Here is a 13,239-nt window from a genome sequence, read left to right on the forward strand (position 1 = left end):
AAATGGTCTTCGTTTGAGGCTCAATCACGCCTAAACCACTGATCGTATCGACATGAAACTACCACCACTTGATGCGAATTTCCTAGATGGTTTATGGCTATTTATTTATTAAATTCCAACGTTCCTTCATTTTTTTATTGCTGTTTTACTTTTATGAAAATTTATCCATACGGACTTCACCGCGGAAACATTCGGGGAGGCTTCCTAGAACCTCTAAACGTCAACATCTGTTAAAAACTCGATTTTCGAAATATTTCAATTTTCTTAGCGGGAAGTTAAAAAGAAGAATAATAAAAATATGAAAAAAAATAAAATAATGAAACATAACATTTATTTTAATTCGTCCAGCAAAGCGGGCGCGAAACGGCTAGTTTTATATAAAAATAACCAAGTTGTAAGAGAAAAGAATAGAAAAGTGAATTTAAAAAATTCAACAGTTTAAAAAAACATGTTTTAAATTGCAAAGTTTTTTGAAAATCTCTAAATATACTTATTGATTTATTACTTTTAAAATAAGTAAATTAATAATAAATTTGCGACATGCTATAATATTCAATAACAAGGTTATATTGACATGTGCTGATTTGAATAATCTTTGTAAAGCACATGAATAATAAATATAATTAAATTATAATATGATATTTATTATTTAAGTTAATATTTAATCAATTCAGTCATATATGCCGTCAACGCCAAAGAAGTTTTACTTCAATCGCGCGTATAGGTTACATGCACACACTTTTTTTTGCATAGTTAGTGTTCATGTGAGAAACTTGAAACAACGCACAACTACGAGTCTTTGAGGCAGGAACATGGAAGGGCAAATTTATAGAAGTATGCTGCAACTAATTTTATTTGAGATGATGCAATGCAGTAGCAATATCATATTGTTTTCGTCGAGAAGTATTTAAATGTAATTTTTCCTAAAAATATAATCTAAAACGATTTTTGAAAATCAATAAAAGAAATGAACATTATTATTATACTTGATAATATACATACTAAAATATATTATTATTGCACTCACCAAGTCTAATTGTATTCACAACTGATAATCAGTATTTCTAAACAGCTCCAAGTTTCTTTTAATTTAATCTTGGTCTTTTTTTGAAATTTTTACTATCCTTATTTTAATAAAAAATTAAATGAACTCTTCTAAAACGGCTGGACCGATTTGATTTTTGTTGGTTTGGGTTGCGCCCTGGATGGTTTAGATTCACATCAGCCTGGCAGATGGCATTGCTGTCGGTATCTAGGTTATTTGTCTCTACTCCTACTAAACAGCTGGTTTTTCAGATACGAGTCACAGATAGCTTAACTGGTAGAACTCTTGACACGTAATCAAACGATCTGGATTCGATTCCCAGTCCGAGCTGTATGTTATTTTTTATTATTGTACCATTGACCCGCCTTGCGAAGCCGAGAAAGATCTCTAGTAATCAACATACCGTAATACACATGAATTTACTTAACGATTATTATACGCTTGAAAACGTCTAATAATAGTTATCGTATTAATTATACACTTGATACACGAAACCGCACTAATTAATATCTTGTACGAATTATTCAAGAACATGGAATTATCAACGATCTGTTTGTACCTGTATAATCTTTGGAAATGTAAATGAATTTCGAATGAGGTTATAACTAAAATGACATTTGGTGTTGACTCTTGCCTTGGACTTTGACAGCTCAGAAGAATTTTTTTTTGTTCAAATTTATTTCTATACTATCAATGTCTCGCGGTTTCACTTACGTAGATACCGATCTCATGGTAGTGGAAAGTCTTCTAAGTCGGACTATAGATATATCTTTGTTATCATCAAAGTTTTATTTTACTTATTTTTTTTAGTTTTTAATTACTTCCTTTTTACTAATTACTTCCTTACGAATATATATCTAATACATTTTTAAATTCGTTACATCATTTACGTAGAATGTCCGACATTAGAAAATTTAAAATTACTATACAGGTTTTGATATATTCTTGATTTCAAGTAGGCAATGAAAGAATTTTTTAATCAGCCCAGGATTTTTTAGCTTAATTATGATAAATTGTTAATACAAACCAAAATTCGAAATGCAAAGCTTTGTTCTATAATATTAGATTTATTTATAGAACTTCAGTGTCTTAGAACTTCCCTATATAGAAAATTTGACGTAGTTTTGTTTTGTGGCAGCAAAATAATTTCATGTCTTGGAGTTCCATCTCGGAATAAACCACGATGCTTTGAACGGCATTTTATTCTTGTACTTTTTAAATATAAAAAAAAACTACACAACAAATGTAATGTAGTGTTTGAAGCTGGAACTAATATATATTTGTAAATAGAAAAAAATATCAATGGACATTTACCAGTCAAATTAAGCCGTGCAATCAATGGTGTGAAACTGAAACTCCCTAACTCTAAGGCCCAGCACACATGGTGAAACGCAACTGCAACGAAACTGCAACTACTAGTTACTTTTGAGTTTCATTTGAGTTTATGCCATAGATACCTTTGAGAGACAACACACGTCGCAACTAGTTTGAAACCGGTTTGAAACGCGTTGCAGATCAGTTGCTTTGAAACCAGCGTGCAGGAAACTCGTGTCGGATTTGGCGTCTTTTCTGTTCGAAAAAATGGCTGACGACGAAAATAAAAACATTCAATTCGTATTGGAAGTTGAGAAGCATCCTTGCTTGTACAATACAACACTTTCAAGCTACTCTTCTTCTCAATGTAGGGATGTAACCACATACTTCTTCTTTTACGCCTCCTTCTTTGTCGAAGATACAAATACAGAATCAGAACTTCTTCATCACTTGAACTAGACATTTTGGAGACGTCAAAATCGGAATGATTGTGACTAATTTCATCATATTTAGGTTGCGGTGTGTGTGGAAAACATTTGAAACTGGTTTCAAACCTATAATTTCAAAAGGGTTTCGTTGCAGTTGCGTTTCACCATGTGTGCTGGGCCTAAACGTCATCTAATGACGAAACGCAAGACCGATGTGTCACAAATTATGTGGTAGGCAACTGTGCCTTGCACTTTAAAATAAACCAGTGGATTTCTGTATCTATTTCGTACCATTTATTTTTTCTAACAGCAAGTAGGTGATCAGCCTGCATGACATGCCGTTGACTTTTTGCATCTAAGGCATACTGGTTTCCTCACTATGTTTTCCTTCATTGTACGAGCGAGTGTACAAAATGTCCATCGGCGCATAGTTGGGGTTCGTACCTACCACCTCAGGGATAACGCAGGCACACTGTTATAATAATTTGCCTCTCTCATTTTCCATAAAACTCCATAAATAAGCAAATTGAATATCACAATTAGTTTTATTTTACAAATTGTTACCACGTTTATGTCAATTAAATTAAAATACGAGCTTTAAGGCGGAAACATACTACCAAAACGCGACGCTACACCACGCCATCCAACACATGTCAGTACTTATCAATCCCATATATTTAATATGGTCAGATGCACATAGACAACACGCCATGTGATAACACGCGGTAACATCCAATCGATTTGGATCGGCGTGTTGTGGATGTTGTGATGATGACGTCATGCGTCAGTCAATTTATATACTTAGATATTTTTGGATTTATTTGGCGAAATGAACGACGAACAATTAATTGAGTTGGTGAAACAATATTCTGTTAATAATACAAGGACAAAAACAGGGAGTTAGGATGTTGTTAGTTTGATACAAATAACCTGCTAATCAATTCAGTATATTAGAAAAATATAGGGTGGGCCAGAAAGATTTGTGAATTTAAAAAAAATATAATAAAAAAGCTAAATACAATACACATATAATTTTTTATTTCAATTAAAATAGACATCTGGGAAATTTATTTCTTAAAAATAACATCATCCAGGTGTGCACCATTGCGCTGCAAACATTCCTCAAATCTGAACCTCAAATTGGTAAAAACTTGCTGGCACATTGCTCGGGGAATAAAAAAAAAAATAAATGAGCTAAATGACTTCTGAATTTGCAAGCGTGTCGTGGTGTCGCGTGTTGGTAATGTGCACGATGGACATCGGGTGTCGACACGACACGTCGCGTCGCGTTTTAGTAGTATGTCTCCGCCTTTACTGTACAGCAATTTCCGCGATATTTCCTAGATAGTTGGAATAACTGAATACCCACTTTTCTCTACATAACTGAAATACCTTCGGGATTAATTTCGTGGTAGAGTATTCGTTTCATGCTATCGATATAACAAAATTGATGTTGCGCTCACCTCGTAATACTCTACATTTGCAGTTGAATATTTTTAAATTTTAACGACTCATTGGTCTAGTGGTTAGGTCCCCTGACTGCGAATCCATGGGTCCCGGGTTCGATCCCCGGCTGAGACGAACATCGATGTGATGAGCATTTGGTGTTGTGCTTAGGTCTTGGGTGTTTAAATATGATTTATATGTCTATCTATCTATAATATGTATGTATATCCGTTGCCTAGTACCCATAACACAAGCTTCACAAAAAAAAAAAGTTCCGTCATCTATACCTTTATATTATAAACTGAATAGATAGTCTGGTTGAAGTCATTCTCAAGAACTACAATTGAAAAATACTTACGATGGCTATATTTTATATTAGATTTCCGATATGAAACAGAAATGTGTTTAGTTTTAGTTATGTACCTGAAATATATTGTTTAATAGAGAATCAAACCTACGGTTCGGTTTATATACTGTGCGCGACTAATCCACGGAGGCGACTTGTTTGTTTAGTATGAAATTTTATTTAAAATTCAGTCATTTTAATTTTTTCTTAAGTTATCAGTTAGATTTTTTGTATTTAGTATTTCAGGCAAGTACGTGTTCAAAATTTTGTTAGTGTGTGTAACTTGATATGTTATTATATTTTTCGGAAATTACCTGTCGTACTGAAATGACGCTTTGATTTTAATCTTATATTACACAGCATTAGAAAACATGTATATTATGATTGAATTTTTCTGGATTACTTTCATAAATTTTACAGTTGTACTGGTGTAGAAACAGTGAACTAATAACATTCGATTAAAGGTAGTTAAAACTAAATGGATATTAAAGGGTCTCATTCACACTGAAAAGGAACAAAAGTTTTCGGTTTGTTTGGGCACAGCTGGAGGGAAAAGTTGATGAGGCTTAAAACAAAAGTGAACAGTAATTAGCCATCCTAACTTGAAACAAATACTAAAGATATATTCGTCGGTTTATTACTGTTATAGCAGCAGTTTTAGGTGCATAAGCATGCTATTCTCAATTCCGAAGTGGTTTGTAAGTATGAAAGAAAACATGGTGAGGACCGACATAATATGTCTAAGACCTAAAAAACCACGTGTGTCAGGCACAAAAGGTACCTTCTTTTAAAAGGCATTATATATTAATGGCAATCAGTTCTTTAGGCGCATGAGGGTAATTTTTCACGGATGAAACGCAATAATAATGATATTAGCGTCACGAAGATGTGCAGCGTTTTTGCCGTAGAAAAGGGAGTGAGTGATTGAGACCGATTGAGAGAAAGTGAGAAGGGCTAATTACCTTATAGAAATTATTTTTTTTTATTAATATTTCGTAAAGAGAATTTTTGAAATATTAGTATTTTATATTTTATGTAAATTAAAATGGCACGTGTTTTTTATTATCGTAGAAATAAGTTAAAAAAATTACATTATAATTTGTATTCATTTTCGACACTTTTCATATTTTAATGACAATTAAATTCCTAACATATATTCCTTTTTAACATATCGTACTTTGTACGCACGCACTTTTTTTTTAATGTTATGTCTATATGTATATTTAATGTGTCCGTTGCCAAGATCTCTTTCTAATTTATTCGGTCTAGAAGCATTCGAAAAATAAGATCATAGTATGCGAATTACTTTAAAAAACTATGTTGGAAGTGTCTCTATTAATTATATACTATAATTTATTTAAAACTGAAGAACCTTCTTAAACCAGTTTTGAGTTCAAAATTCTCAACAGCGAAGTACATTCGCATTCAGTTGAGTAGTGGCTGGGCACTTATTATTTTTACCTCATATTAAAATTATTTCATATTTTAATTTGGAATGTTATATAAGATTGTATTTGGAACATACAAGATAAAATATATAGATAATGTACTATCAATATGTTTCTTTTTGTAAATTTTTGAACATTGTGAAATGTATTATGTATTCCATCTCTGGTCTCTCTCTCTCATCTTTTTAGTGTAACTGTTTGTTATTATATATTATTTATGTTAGCTGTAGGATTACGAATTAAATATGGTATTTTTTCATTTAAATATTGAAATTTAAAAAAAAATTGGCAATTCTTAAATGGTTGAAACCTTCGTACATATATGCGCCAATACATACGATATGGGTTGTTTTCAAGAAATTATAAATTTTATTGTAATGTCGCGTATAAATAACGTGTATATATAAATAAATATACAGCCCCTTACACTATCAACGTATAATGTATACATCGCTACAGTGAGCCAACGGAACTCAAATGGCTCAAGAATTGTATTTCCTAGTCAGTATTAAAAAATACGCTATTTTTCTAGACTATTAATACAGATTCACATAACTATACAAAATTTAATATTCTTAAAAAAAAAATTATAATTTGCAAGCTCCAATAAAATTTCCTTTCCGTGTAGTGTCAAACAAAGGGTTTAATACTGGAAATCGGAGAATCCTAACTACAAAGCTTCCAGGCTTGAAAATGAACCGTGAAACAAGATCATATACTTCTGAAGCCATTGCTTTGTGCCTGGATCTATCTTGAAGACTAGTCTATCAAAAAGCTTTTATGTACTGAGACAGACGCATTCTTTGTTCGCAATAATGGTCTAAGATCCCGCTATACAACGACCTTCACCGAGATGCTTATTTAATGAAACTTATTTTATATATAATTTAATATGTCAATAAATATAATCCATATGGGTTGCCTAGCAAATTTCAGTCCAGAGTATTTTTAATTAATTTAAAAAAAAAATATTTTTTTAAACATTTCACCAGTATGATTATTAGATAAATTCTATACCAATCGAAAGTATGAAGCCCATAGAATATGCAAAAGTTAGGTTGTTTTTAATCAATTAATTATTTATGTGTATATTTTTTATGTGACACTAAAGTATATATACATCTTTAGTATAAAAGAAGGTTATAGTGATACATATATAATACTACCCTGATTAAAAATATTGATTGATAAAAGTTCAAAAAATTTACTACATGCTAATTATAAAAAAAAATTTTTTTTTTAATATTAATTAAACATACTCTGGACTGAAATTTGCTAGGCAACCCATATGGATTATATTTATTGACATATTAAATTAAATATAAAATAAGTTTCATTAAATAAGCATCTCGGTGAAGGTCGTTGTATAGCGGGATCTTATACTATAATGGTGACATAGAATACATCTGTGTTCACTAAACTTAAATATATAAAATTTGTTTAAAGTGTATGTATTTAAAGAAAACACTTTTTTACCGGATTGAAGTTATGTATTATTATAAATTAATTTGGTCAAGGACACCACTCACGCTGTAAAGCACGCGAAACGACGGAAAAATTTAAAATTATGTAAAATAATTGTAAATGACACTATATATGTATTTGTTGAAATGACCGAAAATAAGGCAAGTCTTAGAGTTTCTTTGCCGTTTTTCCTGATGAACTTGGCTTAACGTTCATAAGAAATATGTGCTTCTCTATTAATAAATTTTGAATTTACTAATAATTATATTTCTTCCAAACAATTTTAATTACCAAAGACGGGTAAATTTCACTAGAATATTTCGTAATGTAATATAATTCTCGCCGTATGTATCTCAAGACTTCATTGTTGTCTTTCCATGACAATCGCATACACTTCTTACAAGAACGTTCACTCTTATTAAAACCTGTACAAGGAATGTTCTTAAAAATCTTTAAATCTTTACGCCATTATATAATTTATTTATATTAATACTTGTAAGTAGAGACTTGCTATTCATGTTTTAACAATAAAATGTTAGATGTATTTCACCATTCAACTTCCTGGAGTAAAACGGGAATAATATAACGTTGCAAAAATAACCAATTTCAAACGGAAGATCCATTGTGAAAGGCAAAAATGTATTCAAATCGTTCTTATATGGTATTCGTTCTTATACTGAACATTAAACAATATAATTTTTAAAAGGTTTTCGATCCTTCAGTTTAGCTACGGACTTCTGCACGTGTCTTTCTGTGTAGTGTACCCTGTCTTTTTAACATCTTAAACTTTTTTAATAAAATCTTTGATTCTTTTGAAACTTTCATTTAATAATTAAAACTGTAAGTCAAAATGAAATTGAGTTTAAAAGTGAGTTTTACACAAGACAGAGAAGAAACATAAGTTAATTAATATCACGTATCTAGGAAAAAAAAAATATGATTTTTTTTTTAATCGGACAAACATCAGTTTAAGCTTTAGATTTCCAAAACTTGGCAAATTATTCATTGATGCACTTCCGACTTTGAACCTTCGAATTTACATTATAATCGCACGTGTAAACGCATGGTTAAGTGTTTAATTAAATTTTGTAAGAAGCGGCCATATTTTATATAGATCCATACTAAAGTATGGCCGCTCTCGCGATTATTAACTCGATTTGTTAGGCTGATCTAAAATTTTATATAAATTTTAAGTTTATTTTTAATAACCTTTGTTAGCATCTTTAGATACTTTGACTTCATAATTGTTGATTAAAGCCATTTCGTATTAATGATTTTAAGTATCGTATTAATTTATTTATATTATTTCAACTATTATCGCTATTATAATCACTCTCATAGTAATATTTGAAACATCATGATAATTTACGCTAAATGTAATTTTGATTAAACGAAATTCATTCGCGTATTAATGAATTTAAAAGAAAACTGTTTAATAAGCAAGAATATTCTATTTATGACATATTAAAATGTATGGTGAATTAACCGTTAAATTAACTAACAAAAATAATTACTTCAGCTTTTAAAAGCTCAACTGTAACCTTTTCGACCTTTAAGGTCAAAAACCTTTAACACTATCAGCTCTCAATTTCTATTTTTAAAATCAAATGTATAACCTATAGCTGGCTAAAGCAATATCGAGGTTCAAACCAATTACACTCGTTAAATGTAAAGTGGCTGGAGATGGAAGGACATAACTTATTTAACTTTCCCATTTGCTTCGATAAATAATATTTATCCTAGGATTAAACTGGTACATAATAATGGAATAATGTTTTACAATTGTCCACTATCTCTCTTTGTTGGTCCTATTGAGCTTCGATTTTCTTACGTTTGTAAGTGCCACGATACTCCCTAGGGCCAGAGAAGCTAACAAGCTTTTTGGAGATTATAGTTGATGTGCATTAAATAATAAATTTATCTTTATTTCTGTAAAGCATGCTACGCAATAGTAGGAAATTGAGTTATATGTTTCAAGTTAATCTTTTTAAAGGCGTTAGAATAATGGGATAAGAACATTGATATACAAAAAACCCAAGATGCACAGTCTCGAATAAAAGTAACGCTCGAAAGTGTCCCGAAACACTATTTCTGTTCCTTTCTATAACAGTATGTCTATAACAGTATATGTTACAAGCATATATTATTGCAAAATCAACCTTACGCGAATTGCTTAAAGTTGTTATTACAACGCAGTTTATACGTACATAAAGCAATAAAATTTTACGACCGACCGTGGTCGGTAGGACAAGGTATTGGGTGGAGTCGAACATGACTTTTTTATTTACAACTATTTAACATAATTTTAAATTTATCCGACTTTTCGGGTGCTTTACAGCGTGCGTGGTCACGGTGACTGAAGACAAAAGGTGTTGGATGTTAAATAGTTGTAAATTTATAATAATACATAACTTTAATCCGGTTAAAAAGTTTTTTCTTTAAATTAAAAAAAAATTTTAAATTGGCTACCTCCTGACCTACACTTTATAAAGCGTAAATATATTTGTCAAAAACTACACACAAAAAAGTTCAAAAGTACATAAATTTATTTATAAAAAAAAAACACAAATAAATAACATCGACTCCACTTATTACACGCGAGACTATTTGAAATGAGCGCACAATTTAGAATGTTGCGTTAATTTTTTGAGGACGTTTTTTAGACGTTGATTGTGCATCTTGGGTTTTTGTATATCAATGGATGAGAATCACTATATTTTTAAATAAAGCTCCTTTTTAAGATTTATTCTAGAACGTACAAAAAAAATCCGTAAATGAGATTTTAAAATAAATGGACCGATAGACAGATTAGACAGTCAATTTTTTCCGCTTTTTCTTTACTTTTTTATATTCTTACTATAATATTATGTGTCAATAAAAATAAGAAAACCATGTATGTGACACTAGAAGTTAAGTAACAGTTACAAGTAAAAAAAGACACGACCACAGGTATAGTGAAAAAGGAATGTTACTTTTAGATTGCATTTGTAGAAGATATATGACTAATATCCTAGTTCTCCAATGCAATTTGTCATCGCCATCTCGACATCCGCCCCTCAAATCTCAATGCCATTTGCCAAATCAATTTCACTTTTATTATATTTTACACCAATATAAATTTTCCTATCTTTGATTAGTACTTAATTGAAAAAAATAGCATAGTGACTATGACATCATACGATATTAGATTCAAATTATAACTAATTTTTATTCTTCTTTAGGTGCGTTATGAAACATTGATAAGAGTGAAATTTTACGATGCGCGCGCACCGTGACACAAAATTAACAGAATGAAGTAATAGAATTTATGTTACACTTAATGTAAGAGAATAATAATAAATATTTATTTATTTAATTTTTCAAATGTAAACTCAACTTTATTGACTATAATGACTTTTCCAGTCTTTGATTATTATTATTTTTGAGTTGAATAATATCTTAAAATTCTTAAAAGTTTATTTAACTGAAAGACAATTCTTCGCGTTATTATACGAGTACAAAATTAGGGTCGTGTTAATTTTTAAGCAGAACGCTCGTAGCATCGTTGCAAACCGTAGCACCTCGTAGCGACGCGTAGCTTCGGTAAAATGTGTCCCCAGTCTTGCATTATGTATGAGAAGTCGAAACTCACTGCTTTGGACTCATCACTTATTGATATAAAGTTTCTAATTACACAGTGAAGTGGAATTATTCATTCTTACTACCAATTAACATGATTAATTAACCGAAATTTTCGTATAAAACGTTTCAAGTACATTCATGGTCGTATAAAATACTAACTATATAATTTTTAATTTTGGTTATGCTTGCTTGCACATTTCCTAAGCTAGAATGTATTTAAATGAAGACAGGTCAAAAGTACATATAACAGTATGACAAAGGAGGTAGCGTAAGAACGGATGGAGGTCTTGAGTCCTTAACTACCTCTTGAGAAAACAAACATGACTTATATAAATAAATCATTGATAATGTAATAAAATAAATAAATATACTAAGGAGTAAAGAACGTGATTTGAAATTAATTACTATGTAGAATTAGATAAAATTTGTGTTAATGACATTCAAAATTTAGCTTCAACAGGGGAGATTATTAAGTGATCAAAAGTGTTTGGTTCGTGGCTGTCCACTTTAGCACGTTGTCCCTCTTGATTGAGAGCCTCTCCCTCCTCAATCAACTTAAATTAAATGACCTGGATTTATTCTAAAATTCCTCATAAGTGGTAAGATACGTTAAGTTTATAGATATACTAACTTAACATTTTGTTTGTAGATTTAAGTAAACTAAATTAATACAAAAGTGAAGTGAAACGCTGTTCACTGACGCTGGAAGAATTTTATTGATTTGCTTGATTACTTTTTTTAGTAATATCACTAATAATAATAATGTTAATAATACAACGGTTTCAGAACAAGTTTCTTCGGAACATTGTCAATGCACCATGGTATATTAAAAATGAAAATATCCACAAGGATCTTAGACACAGTCTTAAATACGAAACGGTTTTCTTGGCTTATTTAAACAGGCTACATAGCCATGTGAATGCTAAGACAATTAAACTTCTTGGCATAACCTTTTGAGTTAATCACCTGTGTAGCGACTTGGACTCAAGAACATAGTGTCAAAACATTATAGAACACTAAGGCTGTTAATGAACATTACCTTAGTTTAAGCTATTCACTAGTAATGTAGAAAATTAAGTAAACATTACTTTTTAGCCATAATTATTGTATAGGCTAGATTGTAATTCATGTAAGGTCACACTCTTTTTTATGAACTTTATTGTAGAAAAAAAAGTAATATTACTAATATTTATAGCAGTTTCTATAGGCTTTAAGATGACATCCTAGGAGGAGCTGTAGCTCTAATTAATAAGATTTTTTATTTGTGATTAGATACACAACATATGTATTTTATATAAAGTTCGTTATATTTATAGTGACTTCCAAACAACATAACATTAGTACATAACCTTTAAATTTTATTTTAATCTATAAAAAAATTTATTTTTTTATTTTTAGACAATTCACACCAATTGACCTAGTCCCATGCTAAGCTGGTGAAGCTTGTGTTATGGGTACTAGGCAACGGATATACATACATATTATAGAAAGATAGACATATAAATACGTATTTAAACACCCCAGACCTAAGCACAACACCAAATGCTCATCACATCGATGTTCGTCTCAGGGGATCGAACCCGGGACCCATGGATTCGCAGTCAGGCGTACTAACCACTAGACCAATGAGTCGTCAAATTCTTCTAATATTCAGTTTCCATTTGCATTTATATCTCTAAGGTATCTATTATTGAATTTATTGGAACGTTATTAATTTTATATGAAGCTGCGATGAACGTAGCTTTGATAGTCATTTTTAGATTCAGATCGCAAATAATTTATTCATTTCCAGATATTCTCCGAGAAATAAATGTTGTAATCCGAGTCCGAGTAAGAGAACTGATTAGTAAAAGAGTATTTTCCAGTAATCTGCTGCTGGGAGTAGTTTTATTTAACCCGTTGTAGGTTTAAGATTTGAACACGTAAATCTACATCGGTGGATCCATTTTACGTGAGAATATATTTTGTGTATTTTGAAGTCGGCAAATTTTGTCATGGACTTTTACAAAACAGCATCACAGACAGATTAGACATTTTTAATTACAAATCGACAAAATGCGACATCAACTATTAAACTATTATTAATAGGTGTAAAAATATATTTAATATAAGCTATAAGTCATATAT

At 30.7% G+C, this 13,239-nt stretch overlaps 1 protein-coding gene across 12 annotated transcripts in view; it reads left to right on the forward strand.

Moving 5' to 3' along the window:
- Nucleotides 1–13,239, forward strand: part of LOC125051319 — a 185,084-nt gene that overhangs the window by 71,699 nt on the left and 100,146 nt on the right. The gene's annotated exons all lie outside the window — the stretch shown is intronic.

The sequence above is a fragment of the Pieris napi genome, chromosome 7, assembly GCF_905475465.1.
Source record: "Pieris napi chromosome 7, ilPieNapi1.2, whole genome shotgun sequence".
Taxonomy (NCBI): domain Eukaryota; kingdom Metazoa; phylum Arthropoda; class Insecta; order Lepidoptera; family Pieridae; genus Pieris; species Pieris napi.